Below are 14,136 nucleotides of genomic sequence, written 5' to 3'. Positions count from 1 at the left end.
GGTGCATGAAGTTCAAGAGAACAGAGAACAAGTATTGGGGCAAGTTAGTATCTTTGGTGGACAGGCTTCACAATTATGAAGGTTGCAGTCTCATTGGTTGTCCAAACTTCTGTACTCAGGAAATCAGGAAATCCAACTTTTGTACACTATAGCATAATAAAATTTGCAATGTCAGTAATAAGGCTTCTTTCTGTGAACATTGATGGTTCTTGGCCACATTTAGCAGTGATGAGTTGGATGTAGTAGATGGACAACTAGCCAGAGAAGGGTGAAGAAATGGAAAACTTGATGATCCACCTGAAGGATCTTGGTTTGTGGTGAGTGAATGTTGTTACTCATTTCCAGTGTCAAAACCTCTTTCTGTGAACGTTGACGGTTCTTGGTCACATTTAATGATGAAAATGATCAAACTGGTTTATTTGAGATTTATGTACTTCATTTGAGCTTTCTTCCATGAAGTAGATAAGTATAATTTCCTCGTTTTCCTTGTGCAATTTAACTCAAGTTTGAGTAAAATTTGCTTTAAAAAAAAAAGAAAAAGAAAACTGCTTGTTAAAGTTACTTAAATTTTTTCATGAGAATAATCCTTGGTGCCATGTAAACCTCACTTAAAGAATGCTTAGTTAAATTGACTAATACTTTATGTGTGGAAAGTCTTACCATGCTTTTCTTGAGTAAATCTCACTCCAATATTTCATTTCAGTGGATGGGGTCAGGTATAATACAAGGACAACTAGCCAGAGAGAAGAAAATGAGAAGGGTAAAGAAGTGGAAAATTTGATGATCCACCTGAAAAGTCTTGGAGCTGTCTTGCGGTTAGTCAGCCGTGGGGTCACAGGGACAGGTTACACATTACACTGAGTCTCAGAGAACATTCAAGTTCACCTTAAGAGTGACTGCAGATCTGCTCATCAGTGTCTGTAGATTAGTAATGTTTGACACTTTCTGTTAAAGGAAAGGGGAATGTTATTAGATTCCAGTGCATTAAGGCGGGACGATATTGGCATACTCAAACACATTATAGTGATTGAGTGGCGCTGGACTATATGACAGCTCTACATACATTACAGTGAGGGGAAAGAGGGTCAGCTCAGTCAAACACATTATGCTGATTGAGCATTGGGGGGTGCACATGACATTTCTAAACACATTATGGTGGAAAGGAGATGGCAGGCTTAAATACTCCATATTAATGGAGAGGAAAAGGGGCAAGCAAGGTCAAGACAGACTCTGCTTTACCTCAGCAAAGTTATCCAGTTATCAGTGCCTTCCTAAAACTCTTCCATACTAGCTGAATTTTGACTCAGGCTCACCTTGAACAAACAAACAAGTTCAAGCATAGTTGAACATGTGTCCTTCATCTGTTTTTGTTAACTGTCATGGGAAAAGAAAGGCTTTTTATTGGGCTGTGTATGTGTGAGCAACTCTTTTAATATAGAATTGAATTTATTCTGCTGAATGATTTATTACACAGTAGACATTCTACGTATTTATAAAGGATAACAAACACTCCTTGTATTCTCCATGAAAGTATATGGCCTGGGGGTTTAACTGTAACAAATTCTAATAATGCAATTCTTTATTTATATCTAAGATCATTGAGTATCCCAAACTTTTTACCAGGAATTTAGCCCTCAGCTTATTCAGTTAAACTAATATGAAAGGTATGTTTTTAGCAGAGCAATAAACATAAGTCTGGACCTGCCAACAGGTCCTGGGAGTTTATAACAGGTTAAAACAACAGGAGATAAAAAGAACAGGCAATAGGATTTGTTGAGCATGTCCTCTCTTATGGTTGCACTTGAGAAAATCTTTTCTTTTCAATTAGCCAGGTTGACTTTGCATGGTTAATTAAGTCCTCAGCCTGACAGGTTGTTGGACTTCTCCAAGCCTCTTATGAAGGGCTTAGGGCTGTGGGCCAGGCCGAGACGGATTGGGTGCAGCTGGGGTTGGATTAGCTGGAGGGCTCAGGGCCTGGAGCTGGTCTTTTGGTGGGGCTCCCAGTGTGTTTGGCCTGGGCAGCTTGAGCTAATCCTTCACCCTCTGAACCACCTCCCAGTGAGACCAGAGAGCTTCAGACCTCCGACAAGGCGAGATTGAGCTTACAGGTGGCTGGAAAGCTATGATGTGTGGCTCTTCCTGTGTGTGTGTGTTTTCTGTCTAACCAATAATTTCACAACAGCAGTTTTGTTTTCTTTTCTTTTATACTCCTTCCTTGGCTTTTGCTCTATGGTTTTTGTGATCTTCCCCACCTCAGTCTCATCTTTGACAGTCATCATAGAGTGGAGATGTTGACTCAGGGCTGTTCCCTATACACATTATATTAGACAAGCAGGTGTGCTGAACAGTCTTAAAGCTAGCACTGCATTACCATATACATGTTTTATTAGATGTGGTGAATGCTGTATAGGTAAAGGACTGGCCTGGTCCTTGTATTGTATTTAGTGAGACATTTTTTCTTGACAGATGTTGTTTTAATGTAATCCTACCATGTACAAATCTGAAGCTGTGCTAATCCAAAAGGCATTACCTGGAGTAGGAAAACTTGTCCTCAACACAACAAAAGTTTACAATGAACAGCTTGTTTTGGGTTCCTAAAGCCTATTTAAGGGATTACGAGAGAAAACAGAATTCCACCGCCATGTTCTTCCAAAACACACTTTTCAAGTTGAAACTCGATCATCTCATTTCATCTTAGGAAAAGAGGTTATGGGGAAAAACAAGTTGTTAATCTGTCTCAAAGGATTACACTTTTTATTATTGTAGCTTTTATTTTGGGTGTAATATCAATACCGGTTTTCATGAGTTTCTACAATACAGCTGAGCCATGCTTTACATCCTCGGTGTGGTTTGCAGCCAAGTTATATTACATTATTGGCATATTTCCCATAATCCTACTCTACAGTGTCCTCATGGAGTTCAGCATCAACCAAAAAAATGTCGCTCATTGCAGCATGATCACAGAGGATGGCTTACTTTAAAATCCCTCATAACAGTACTGAGAGTTGCATTAATCCACCCTAAAACAGAACTGAGCTACAGGGTAATCTAATCCAAAACAAAAGTGGAAAAATCCCCTAATAATCTCCCTACAACACAGGCCAAGCAAGAAAACTGGTATCTTGGGTACTTTGTCATTCTACAAACACTGAGAACATAGAGGGACATGTCATTTGTCAGTGGCATCTCTAATGATGGCATGCTGGTTGAGTTTCGACGCCCTAGGTTGCTACTGTCATTAGAAACACAGACATGCTTTACGTGCCTCCTGTTCTCTCTCTCTGTCTCTCAAAAAACAAAACAAAACAAAAAATGCTAGCCCAGATGCTGCTTTGTGAACAAGCAAGATGAGCTGAAGAAATGAAGCAGATGTCAAAAGCATGTGTGTTTTGTAATATTCAGGCAAAGTGGACAGGGGAAGTGTGGAATGCACTTTGCTGGTTGCGGTTAAGGTTCGTCTGTCTCAGGGTTCACTCACACAGGTGATTGATGTGGCTTTCTTGCCCCGAGCACCTCCATCACAGCATCTTATTTTACAATCAGCAAGGACTCAGATCAAAGTGGCGTCCCTCCTGAAAAATGCCAGCTGAAGACGATTTATCCAGTAGAATGGTGGCTATAAAGCACTAAAGGCGCCATGTCATTGTATTCATTTCCATGATTAAATTGAGTATTGTAAGTCCTTGGTCTTTGTGGTTGTATGTGCAAGAGATGAAGTTGAAAACTCAAGATTTAAAGATTTTGCTGCAATAGATAAATAATAAATTATATTATTAAAAAATAAAATAAAAAAGGCAAATATATGATCAACAATAACTAATTAAATAATGTTAAAAGTTAAAAATGTTTAACAAAACATTAAGTTGTAATGGTCATATTCAACATAATCCCGCAAGACATTACGCAACACTGGAATAAAATAACAATGCAGCATAAAAATATGAAATGTAAAAAATATTGTTCAGTTGAAATCATAGTCTTTAGGTGACATGAAAGCACCCGTTGTAGCACCAGAACCAGATGTTATTATTATTAACTATTAGCTTCAGGCAGTGTCTGGCTTATAATAGAGAGAAATATAATATATATGCATTTAGGCTCAGGAGTTGCGTTTGTAACAAAGTCCCCATTTATGATTAAGTACAGTTATTCGACTTCAATGCAATTTGCTAAATTTGCTCCCGGCTATCTTTCTGAGCTTTTCCATCCTTCCATCCGATCTCACACCCTCAGGTCCCTCAGACAAAAATTCCCACTGTATTGCTTCATTCAAATCTCCACCGAAAACATTCTACGAAGGTAATATATACAGTATATAATTAACTATGAACATATTCATAACATGTTCTAAGGCATTACACTTTAGCACAATGTTTATTATGCATCATGAATGCATCTTGTTAAGACTATACATTATACTGTATATAGAAAAGAAACTCTGTTTCTGTGGCTGTTAGTAAATGCAGTACAGTTGACTTGATTATTCAGTGTTTTATCACAATTTATAGCTATAGTGTAATATCTGGGCTTGATATAACTGCAGATGTTGTAGGTTTAAGAATAATTTTTAAAATAAGACTCATTTTACTAAGAGCTCACAAATACAACTTGTATAATAAATTATAATGTTTATAATGTAAATCATTTATATAAATTGTCTATTACTTTTTGTTACTTGATGCATGCAAAAATATACTACATGATATTAAAAATGAGTATCATGTGAGGTCAAGAAAGGCACAAAATTTGGGGGAAAATACGATTTTAAAAAATACCCTATAGTGTGTCTATAATTAAACACAATACACAATGAAATCTGAGTTACTTTAATGTGGGCAACATAAAACATACACTACTTATTACTTATTTTATTAACAATTCTTATTCAATTCAAGGTATTACCAAAAATTTCTCTTCACACAATATTATTCTCTTTTTTTCTATGCCTCAAAGTTTTTTGTGTGTTACTTTGTGTTAAATACTTCGTAATGCAACCTTGGGTGTTTGAAAGGTGCTACATAAACTGAACACAATAATAAATAATCAAAATAACAACTATTGCATAAATCCCTAAACTTAAAAGTGTAGGAAATTGAATGAACAAGCTTTGGCCCTCAAATATTATCCACAGGTTTACTATCTCATACCATCTGACAGTGGAAAAAAAGGTTACTGCTGTGAAATATGTCACGCTAATGTGTACAGAAATGTCAGAGTCAAGCCAGAAACCAATGCCTACTTTCTGAGTGAAATGCGGCAATTTTCATGTGTGCTCTTGCCAGCGGTTGAATGGAGCCCTTCTGTGTTTGGCTAACACAACCGCATAATGGCTCCAAAAGGTCCCAGATGGATGGCATGCCACCGAGGAATGAATAAAAAATATCCATTTTTTTAACAAGTCAGCAAACCCACTGTGACACATCCCAGCTATAGAGCACTTCTCATTTCAATTACCTCCCACTGTTAATGGCAGGATGGCAGAGTGTAAATCAATGTTCCCTTCACTCTGGTCACATGAATCCTTCTCTTGTACAATGTGATGCATCAATTTGTAAATTCACAATGAAGATAACAACATGTTTCATTTTTGCTAATAAATTTTAATTGGTTCAGAGAAAGCTTTAATTAAATTAGTCGGTGAGCAAGGACTTACAGATTATTGACACCCTCACTACACGATTGAAGTGAATGATATTCATTGGAAATTGAATTTTCCTGATCTTAGCAGTCAGAAAAATTCACTTTCCAATGCACATCATTTCTATGAAGCCTGTATTCATAAATCTTTATGAATGTACTTCTTATAATTTTAGAATTGTTATTATAGAATTATAATTCTTCTTATAATAAAAAAAATGTAGTTTGTAATTTGCAACTTGTAATTCTTTTTTTAAATTGTTAATCATTTTTGTAAGCATTTTTATTCAACTTTAATAATGCCTCCTAAAGCTCAACTAATATGCTATAAATAATTCCCTGTATTCTTAACTATTCCTTGTAATCCATGTGTTGTACTGCATGACCTTTATAAATAATAATTAACTGTGAACAATTATAAAGCAACTGTAATAATTATTAACAATTATAAAAACATTCTAAACATTTCAGTACATTAGATTTTACTTATTTGCTCATTATTTTATAGCTTATACAACAGTTATTAATAAAGCAAATAATAAGAAAATATGATAAATAAAAATGTTAGCAAGACCTTACATTAAGGGTAATATAATCTACAAAAAGGGAAGATATTAAGGACAAAATATTTACAAGTGAAGAACACAAGAAGCAGATTATTTTGATTATTATGATTATTTTCCTATAAGAGCATATTCCAAAGTGTTTTATTCATTTTACACCACAGCAATTTGCCAGTGATTACAATTTCTAATTTATTCATTAACAACACATTGTGCTTTTTAACTGTTTATAATTACATTTAATATTGTGGAACATTTGCAAGACAAGTTCCTGTTATTATTTTATAACAGCAATAAATATTCATTCCCTCACCAGCCTCTCTCATAAATAAAAATGCATCTTATCAATGCATGTCAAGCTACACCTCTGACTGTTACAAAATACTAACACTGGAGACTCCTTACAGAAAGCTTCACCATACCAATGATTACACACAGTTTTTAAAATATGTTTATGTGGAATATCCACCATACAAGTCCTTCTGTGTCACATCCAGCTCCACCGTGCTCATTCCAGATCCAGTCCAGACTTTAAAATTCTCCAAGTCATCTACACTCTAATGCACCCACTTCCTGTCTTCAGGTAATTACTCTTTTTTTTGCACAGTACTTTGTCGATGTTTTGTCATTTCTTTTCTTATTTGCAATTTTTCTCTTTGTCTTCCTGGTTTTGACCTTTTTGCTCCCTTCAGGTTTTTGATCTAGTTTTGTCCTGGTCACTCTATTTACTAGGTAATTCATTTGCCTGTTTTTTGACTACGCTTCTGCCTGCTGATTTGGAATTTCATTAAATATATGACTTATATCGAAATGATAATGTATTAGAATGAGTGTATTGAGGCAACACGTGCAGCCAGAACTTTATTCAGAATCAACACCTTCTGACCAATCAGAAGCAAGCATGTTATTGTTGTTAACACTGTATTCTAATAAGTGGTCTGAATATTAATAGTTGTGGAAAATACCTTTAAAAATATCATAACACATACATGAATATATCATAACACACAGATTCTCTCTCCATGGCAGCCGCTTTTCTGCTTTAAAAGGAGTTTGTGTATAGGAGGTAATTGGCCTTGGAGAATATTCAAATGAAATAGTTAAATTGGAGTTGTTTCATTGAGTGGCTGTGCATTATATCACTCAACCCTGTCAGTTATACTTGATTTGCAATGTAGCTGCATGTCTAGAGGCATACCCTGTGTCTACAGAGAATGTGATTGGTTTATGACTGAGTGGTTGAGTGTGAAGCATGGGCAATCATGTGGATTAATGCATGCGGATATTTAATTTGTATGCAGAAAAATACCCCTCCATTACCTTAAAGACAAGGACATGATCATTTTTTCCACTGCATAATTTTACAGTCAATAGCTCTTGTGTTTGGCGTTGCTCACATGTGTGGGTTTCACATGTCCTGCACTGGAGATTAACCTCGAAATAATTGGAGCAGATTTTTCCAGTTCCACAATTCCAGACTTTTCCATTGGTGTAATGTGCAGGTGGGAGGCAGCGCAGTGGTCTGTCACATCAGCAAAAGCACATCGGGAATTTTAAAAAAGTGTGTTTTTGATGTAGACAGACAGATTCAGTGGTTACATCATGACTGTCTGGGCACCAGGTGGTTTCAATAGATACTATGAGACAGAGGGTATAACATTGGAGCATGACCCCTGTCTTTAATCTTAAAGCCTACCTCTATAACCCTCTAAGTCCTTGGTGTAGGATTGTATATAAGGAAAGAGATGAGAGCTGATAATATTTCACCTACATACAAGGAAAATAGGTTAGGATAACAAATCAGGTTACATATTTATGCTTTTTTCCAGTGGGCCTGGTTTAAATATTGAGGTATCGCTTTCCATATAGTCAGTGCAGTACAAATGAAAATAGGTAACCTATGCAGAATAATGGGAGGGTTATAATGGGACTGTAATTAAAGCAGTTTTAGAATATAGATAAATCCCAGATACGGCCTCACATATAAGCAAACGTGCCATCCTGTGGTTACAGCTGCATCTCTTCACCATGGCAAATTAGCCAGTGAGTCACCACAGTGCCACTGCACATTAATGGCTTTCTCTCAGGAAATGTTCAATGTGTACAAATGGCACCAGCAAGCATGGCTTGATATTTTCCACACTGCTGTATTTTTCATCAGCCGTCCCCAATTAATTCGGCCCTGCCATTTTACAGAGCATGCATTATAAGATGAAAGACCGCCACCTGTCTCGGACTTGGTCTTAGAAACACACAGCTAAAGTTACACAGTGTATACAGAGTACACATTTACACACAATGTTCACTGTATAGTATTATAGTATAAATCATAGTACTTTTATTTTTACTTGAGTTTTTTTTCCAATAAAATATTTACCTTCAACTACATTTATTCTGATCACTGTTAAAGAGTAAAAAAAAAAATACATTTGATCCCGTCAAATGAAGTCAGCCAATTGTGCAAATTCTATATAAATAAATCTCCAATCAAAATAAAGCATTTTCCTGCCGAAAGTTGACACTTTAGATGCTAAATACTTAGTCGGAAGCAGCAATGTCTGAGACAGTGGAGACAGATGAGCATCCCCAGCTAAATTTATCACGTATCTTCAGTTTTAATGCTTCCAAGAAATCGTGATCTTCAAACTGTGCGAGTCAAAACCCGTGGAAATATCAGCATTTCACAGCTGAATGTCCAACCTGTGGAAACATGTCCACGTACGCCAGCAGTTAACTGAGTGAGCTTGACTAGCTAGCCAGAGCTTATGATGTTTTACAGTATGGAAGCTCTGTATTAAACTTAAGATGTCACTTTGATGTCCAGAAGTGATTGTCTGTTGTGTTACATATATCTTAGTGCTGCTACAGCCTATGTAATGCTCAGAAAAGTGTCTTTACTAGATAGCTAACTATGTAGCTAGTAACATACATGAATTAACATGACCTATCTAGCTAGCTAAAGGAGCTAGCAAGCTACATAGGTCATGTTAATGCTAGCTAACTAACAATACCTTTTTTATATTATGTTGATATTGGGGGTGGTGTTCACTTCAGCATAGCTCACTTGGTTAGTTATTATAATATAATTGTTCATAAATGCACTCCTCAGACATAGAACATATTTAGATAGTTATGTCAATTGTAGACATGTAAAACCAAATAATTTATTTACTCTCACTGGAGTTGAGAATTTTCTTGATCACAACTTTTACTTTTACTCAAGTGAATAATTACAGTAACAGTACTTTTACTCAAGTCAGTGTGTTTCATACTCTTTCCATCACTGCACATAATCCATGAAAAGTGAACAGGTATCTATTAATGAAAACCAGATTTAGGATTCCACTGATACACTGAGTACAGGCAGTAAAAGGATTTAACTACACATCCTCAAGTTTCAAAAATCCTTTCTCAACCACACAAGTAAGTTAAAACACTCCTCTCTCTCTCTCTCTCTCTCTCTCTCTCTCGCTCTCTGGGTATTATTTCAGACTCCTTTGCTCAGCTGAAACCTTACTGCCAGTGGATAGTTTTTAAACATTTCAAAAGTCTGTAAATTTTTAATGGTGGTCCAATATGGACTGCAGCATCAGTGTGTCAGTTTTTTGAGCTCTGAAGTGCTGAGTGCTTAACAACAGTGATATATAAACCTGCAGAACCTACAGAGTAAACTCACAGCACTTTTCTAAGGTTTCTCAAGATAATAAATTCCCCCCAGACTAGAGCTCAGTTTCTCCACTTGATTCTTCACCTTTAGGAATTCAGAGGAGGGAACAAGAGCCAACAGTTGGGAACAACCTTGAGAATGTCTTTAAAAAAAAAAAAAGAGGCCAAGATGGTTGATGAACCATAGCTAATCCAAGCTTACACAGATACAGAACTTCTTTGTGAGAGATGTATTGGGCAAGTTTTCAAGGCTGGACTGACTGGGCTGAGGAAGAGAAATAAGATGCAGATATAAGATAATATCTTGTACGATGGTCCAGTTTCACTGAGATACTGGTCTGTATTCATCTTAACACTAACCATAAAGTGTCTAAATAATGAGCAACTAATTAATTAAATACATTAAGTTCATACAGTATAATTAATTGGATCCGTCCTGTGTCTACATTGCAATAGTTTCTGTTCTATGATGGGCTAATATATGCAGCAATCAAATTGGGAAAATGTCGTGGGTGGGTGGAATTATGGGAAAAGATATTTATTTGGATGGTCTAGTTTAGATTTTCTATACACCATCTATAGACTGTCATAAACCAGTCTATCAACTGATTCTCAACAATATATGATATGTTACAGTTTATATAAGGAGTAAAACATGACAGGGCATGGTGTTAGAGGAACATAATGAAGCACAGGGTCTTGTGATCCTGGACCACCCCAAAGTTGATTATTTTCCTACAACAGCACAACCCAAAGTGTTTCATTTTTACAAGAAAATATGTCACTGCTAACAAGTTTTTATGTATTAAAGGACACAGTATTTTATTATCCACATATAGTTATGTTTAATGTGCTTGTAATAGGGTTGTTGATTTTGCTGCGGGGATTGACGGCTTCTCTGTAAAACCACAATATACAGTTTAATCTTGGTGTAACTCTAGATGCTGGTTATTATTGTTTCCCATGTAACTAACATTTACATGTAGGCTTACAGCATTTAGCAGATGTCCTTATCCACAGCGTCTTACAGACGTGCATTGCAGTCTTCCATGGAAAACATAGCCTCATGCTAGTTAAATAGGTCAGGGTCTAAGAATACCATTGAGCTAAAACCATGTTAGAAGGAGGTTAGTATAGCAACAAAGGAAAACACAAGTTTAATTTAATTAAAATCTAAATACCATTAATTTTCATCTGAGAAACGAAATAAGAGATATGCTAACCTACATATTGCTGAGATGCTGATTATACCATGTCTCTGATTGGCTGCTCAACAACCTTTTTAAGGAAGATTCAACTAATTCAGTATGTAGCAGCCCATGACCTTACCAGAAGAAAAAGTCAGAGCACATTACTCAACTCGTTGCATATTAAGTTCCATTCCATATTAACTGCAAATTAACTATTTCTCATGACATTTAAAGGTCTGAATGGTTTAACTAAGCTGCATAGTCCATCCTAGGCACTTTGTTCAGCTGAGGCAGGCCTGCTGTTAGTCCTGAGGATCAGTCACAGCTCAGCCAATGGAATGTTTTTCTTATATCACCCAAAAATTGTGGAATATTGTTCCAGAGAACATTAGGAATGCCAATTCAATGACTATTTTAAAATAGTCTTGGGGCTTGTTTTGTTAAAGTCTTCATGACTCATAGTACATAGACTTGCACATAGGCTTACAGTTTGTGATTTGTGATTTACACTGGTTCTTTAATATGTTTTATTATAAATACCTTATCTTTGAGATTTTCATTCCAAATGAAAAGTGATATTGAATAAAGATTATAATTATTAACTGTAGAGAGCTATACCTTTCAGTAATATCAAAACCTGAATTTTACTCATCTTAACTCTTTGGTTTCAAGGAAACTTGGTGTGTAAATTTCAAAAATGGATGGAATTATAATACTTATAATAGGAATAAAACATGAAGAGTGATTTCCGTGTTACAAAGAAAATTCAAATCGAGCCCTAGATATATGTACCTTTGTCCTCACACGTATGGACTCATGGACTATGTAAAGTGCCTTGGCATTTGGATTGTCTTTCTAAGAGTCCCTGAAAGGAGCCTTGCTTTTTTCTTAGCAGAGCCTTCCTAAATCTTAAAACAAGGCCATAATGCCTTGAATGCCATCATTACCCCCCCAGGGAAGCACCGCACTTGATTTGATTAAGTTACATTTTAATTACACCGGCTAAGTGAGGAAGTTAAATCTCTTTTCCTGTCCCTCTGAGCTCCCATTCACCTTGATAGGGAAGGGGGGAGGCAGATTTTCTGCAAGCCTAAGCCTCCTGATTGGGTTACACAGAGAGAATAATGAGTGCTTTTCTGTTGTCTCAGCCGATCTCAAGTTAAGCTCTCCAGAGCGGGCATTCACTGACGACGTTCTGCATTTACATATACATGAGATTTAAAAAAGGGCCTTTTGGCATTTGGATTAGTTCAGCCTCCTCAGATAGCCAGGCTACCTTTCCGCATCACTAATGCTTCATAGGGGAGCTTGATCCGACAATAAACTCTGTGGCCTTTGATCAGGAGTTTAGACTCAGAATGTCCATTGTAGTGTTAAGTGGTGAGTATTTGCTTGTCGTTGGAGAGAAACCTGCTCCCTAGAAAAGTTTTTTATTTAAGATTGACAGATCAGATGATGCAGATTGCACATGTTTATACATTTATTTCACACAGCGTTTACAAGCCATTTGGGTCCATTATGGATGTTATTCACAGCTGTTGTATGTGTTCATTTGGCTAACTAGCAACCCAAAATGTCAGAATCAAGTAGAAGCAGGTGTGGAGATGGAAGTTCGATCGCACACATGCTGTGCAAAGTGCTAGAAAATATCTGAACTCCAGAGAACTCATCCTTTAAGCATCTCCTACTTCTCCATTGATGTCACGTCACCTGCTAGGCAAGTCCTGTCAAGATACTGTCACATTTACTGCATCACACGGAAGGGCTTTTTTCTTTGCCCTCACAGTGACTCTCTCGTGAAACTAAAATAAAGCGCTGACTCACTGTCAGAACAGACGCATCTGCAGAAGAGACTCTGAGGGAATATGATGGATGGAAACAAATTGCGGACAGATAAATTAATCTGCTCTCGAGGCAATCCATCCTCAGCTGCTGTTTACACAAAAACAGAGTTCCTGTCCCAAAGCTAGAGTTGTTTATATGGTTGATTGCATGTTTATTGCTATGTGCAGTTTTTTGTCCTGATTCATTGTGTAAATATGCCTGGAAGGGGATTTAAGGACTGAGTTTGAAGGGGGGTGGTGGGTGGATGGGGGATTATTGAATCTTCTTTATGCACATGGTGATGGCTTGACCCTTTTTATAAAACGGACATTGACCTCTGACCTGTGTGACACTGAAGAAATGGGGGTTTGGGGACACCAGTTTCCCCTCTATGTAAAAGGATTAGTTGTGCAAAGTGAATCGAACGTGCCATACAATTCTCAGAAGCCTTGAACAGGCAAGTTTTTGAGATTCAGCTTCCTGTAGTGGGATTGTAAGTATTTTATAACGTCTTAATACAAGGAAGCTCATTTACTGCACACTTGACACAGCCTTTTGTTTAAAAGGCACACTTAAACAATTCACTTTTAATTTTTGCGAAGCATGACTTGCATATAGGTGATTCCACAAATAATGTACCATTTGTGTCTCTCTGATATTATATTTACAAATATTTATGTAAAGGCGAAAGACATTTTAAACACAGGTAAAGTATCTGTCACAAGAACTTATGTGCATATTTCAGATAAATAACTTCAAACTTTAATAAAACCTCTACAGCACTTAGAAAATCGCATTTTTGCTTGTCCCAGATCAATATAACTACCTTGAAATATAATCGTTAATATACCTCAGAAATATTATTTTTATATTATTTAATTTTTTTTTTGCATTAATGTGTGAATCCATTTAGCATCTCTTCCTTGAAACATCCTTTTTGAAAACTCATCCATTATAGGCTAAGAAAAATTTTTGTTTTAATTTTAGTACATTTTAGTCCAACAAATTTCTCTCAACCCTGAACACATTCACCCTTACAAAATATTTAAAATATTCCACAAGTCACATGTTCAGCATGAAAATAAAAACTGACTGTTGCCTGAAATGATATTTTGAATAGTTACATTCATGTTTCCTTAGGAGCTACAAGGGCTAAATGACACCCCAATCATGAACTCACCCAAATATAAAAATGTGGTACATGTTAAACGATCTCCAGGTTCAGCGAGAAGACATCAGTGATTCACTCGTCTACA

Source organism: Pangasianodon hypophthalmus, chromosome 18 (assembly GCF_027358585.1).
Source record: "Pangasianodon hypophthalmus isolate fPanHyp1 chromosome 18, fPanHyp1.pri, whole genome shotgun sequence".
Classification (NCBI taxonomy): domain Eukaryota; kingdom Metazoa; phylum Chordata; class Actinopteri; order Siluriformes; family Pangasiidae; genus Pangasianodon; species Pangasianodon hypophthalmus.
The sequence above is the reverse complement of the archived record's forward strand: the minus strand, read 5'-3'. Positions refer to the sequence as shown.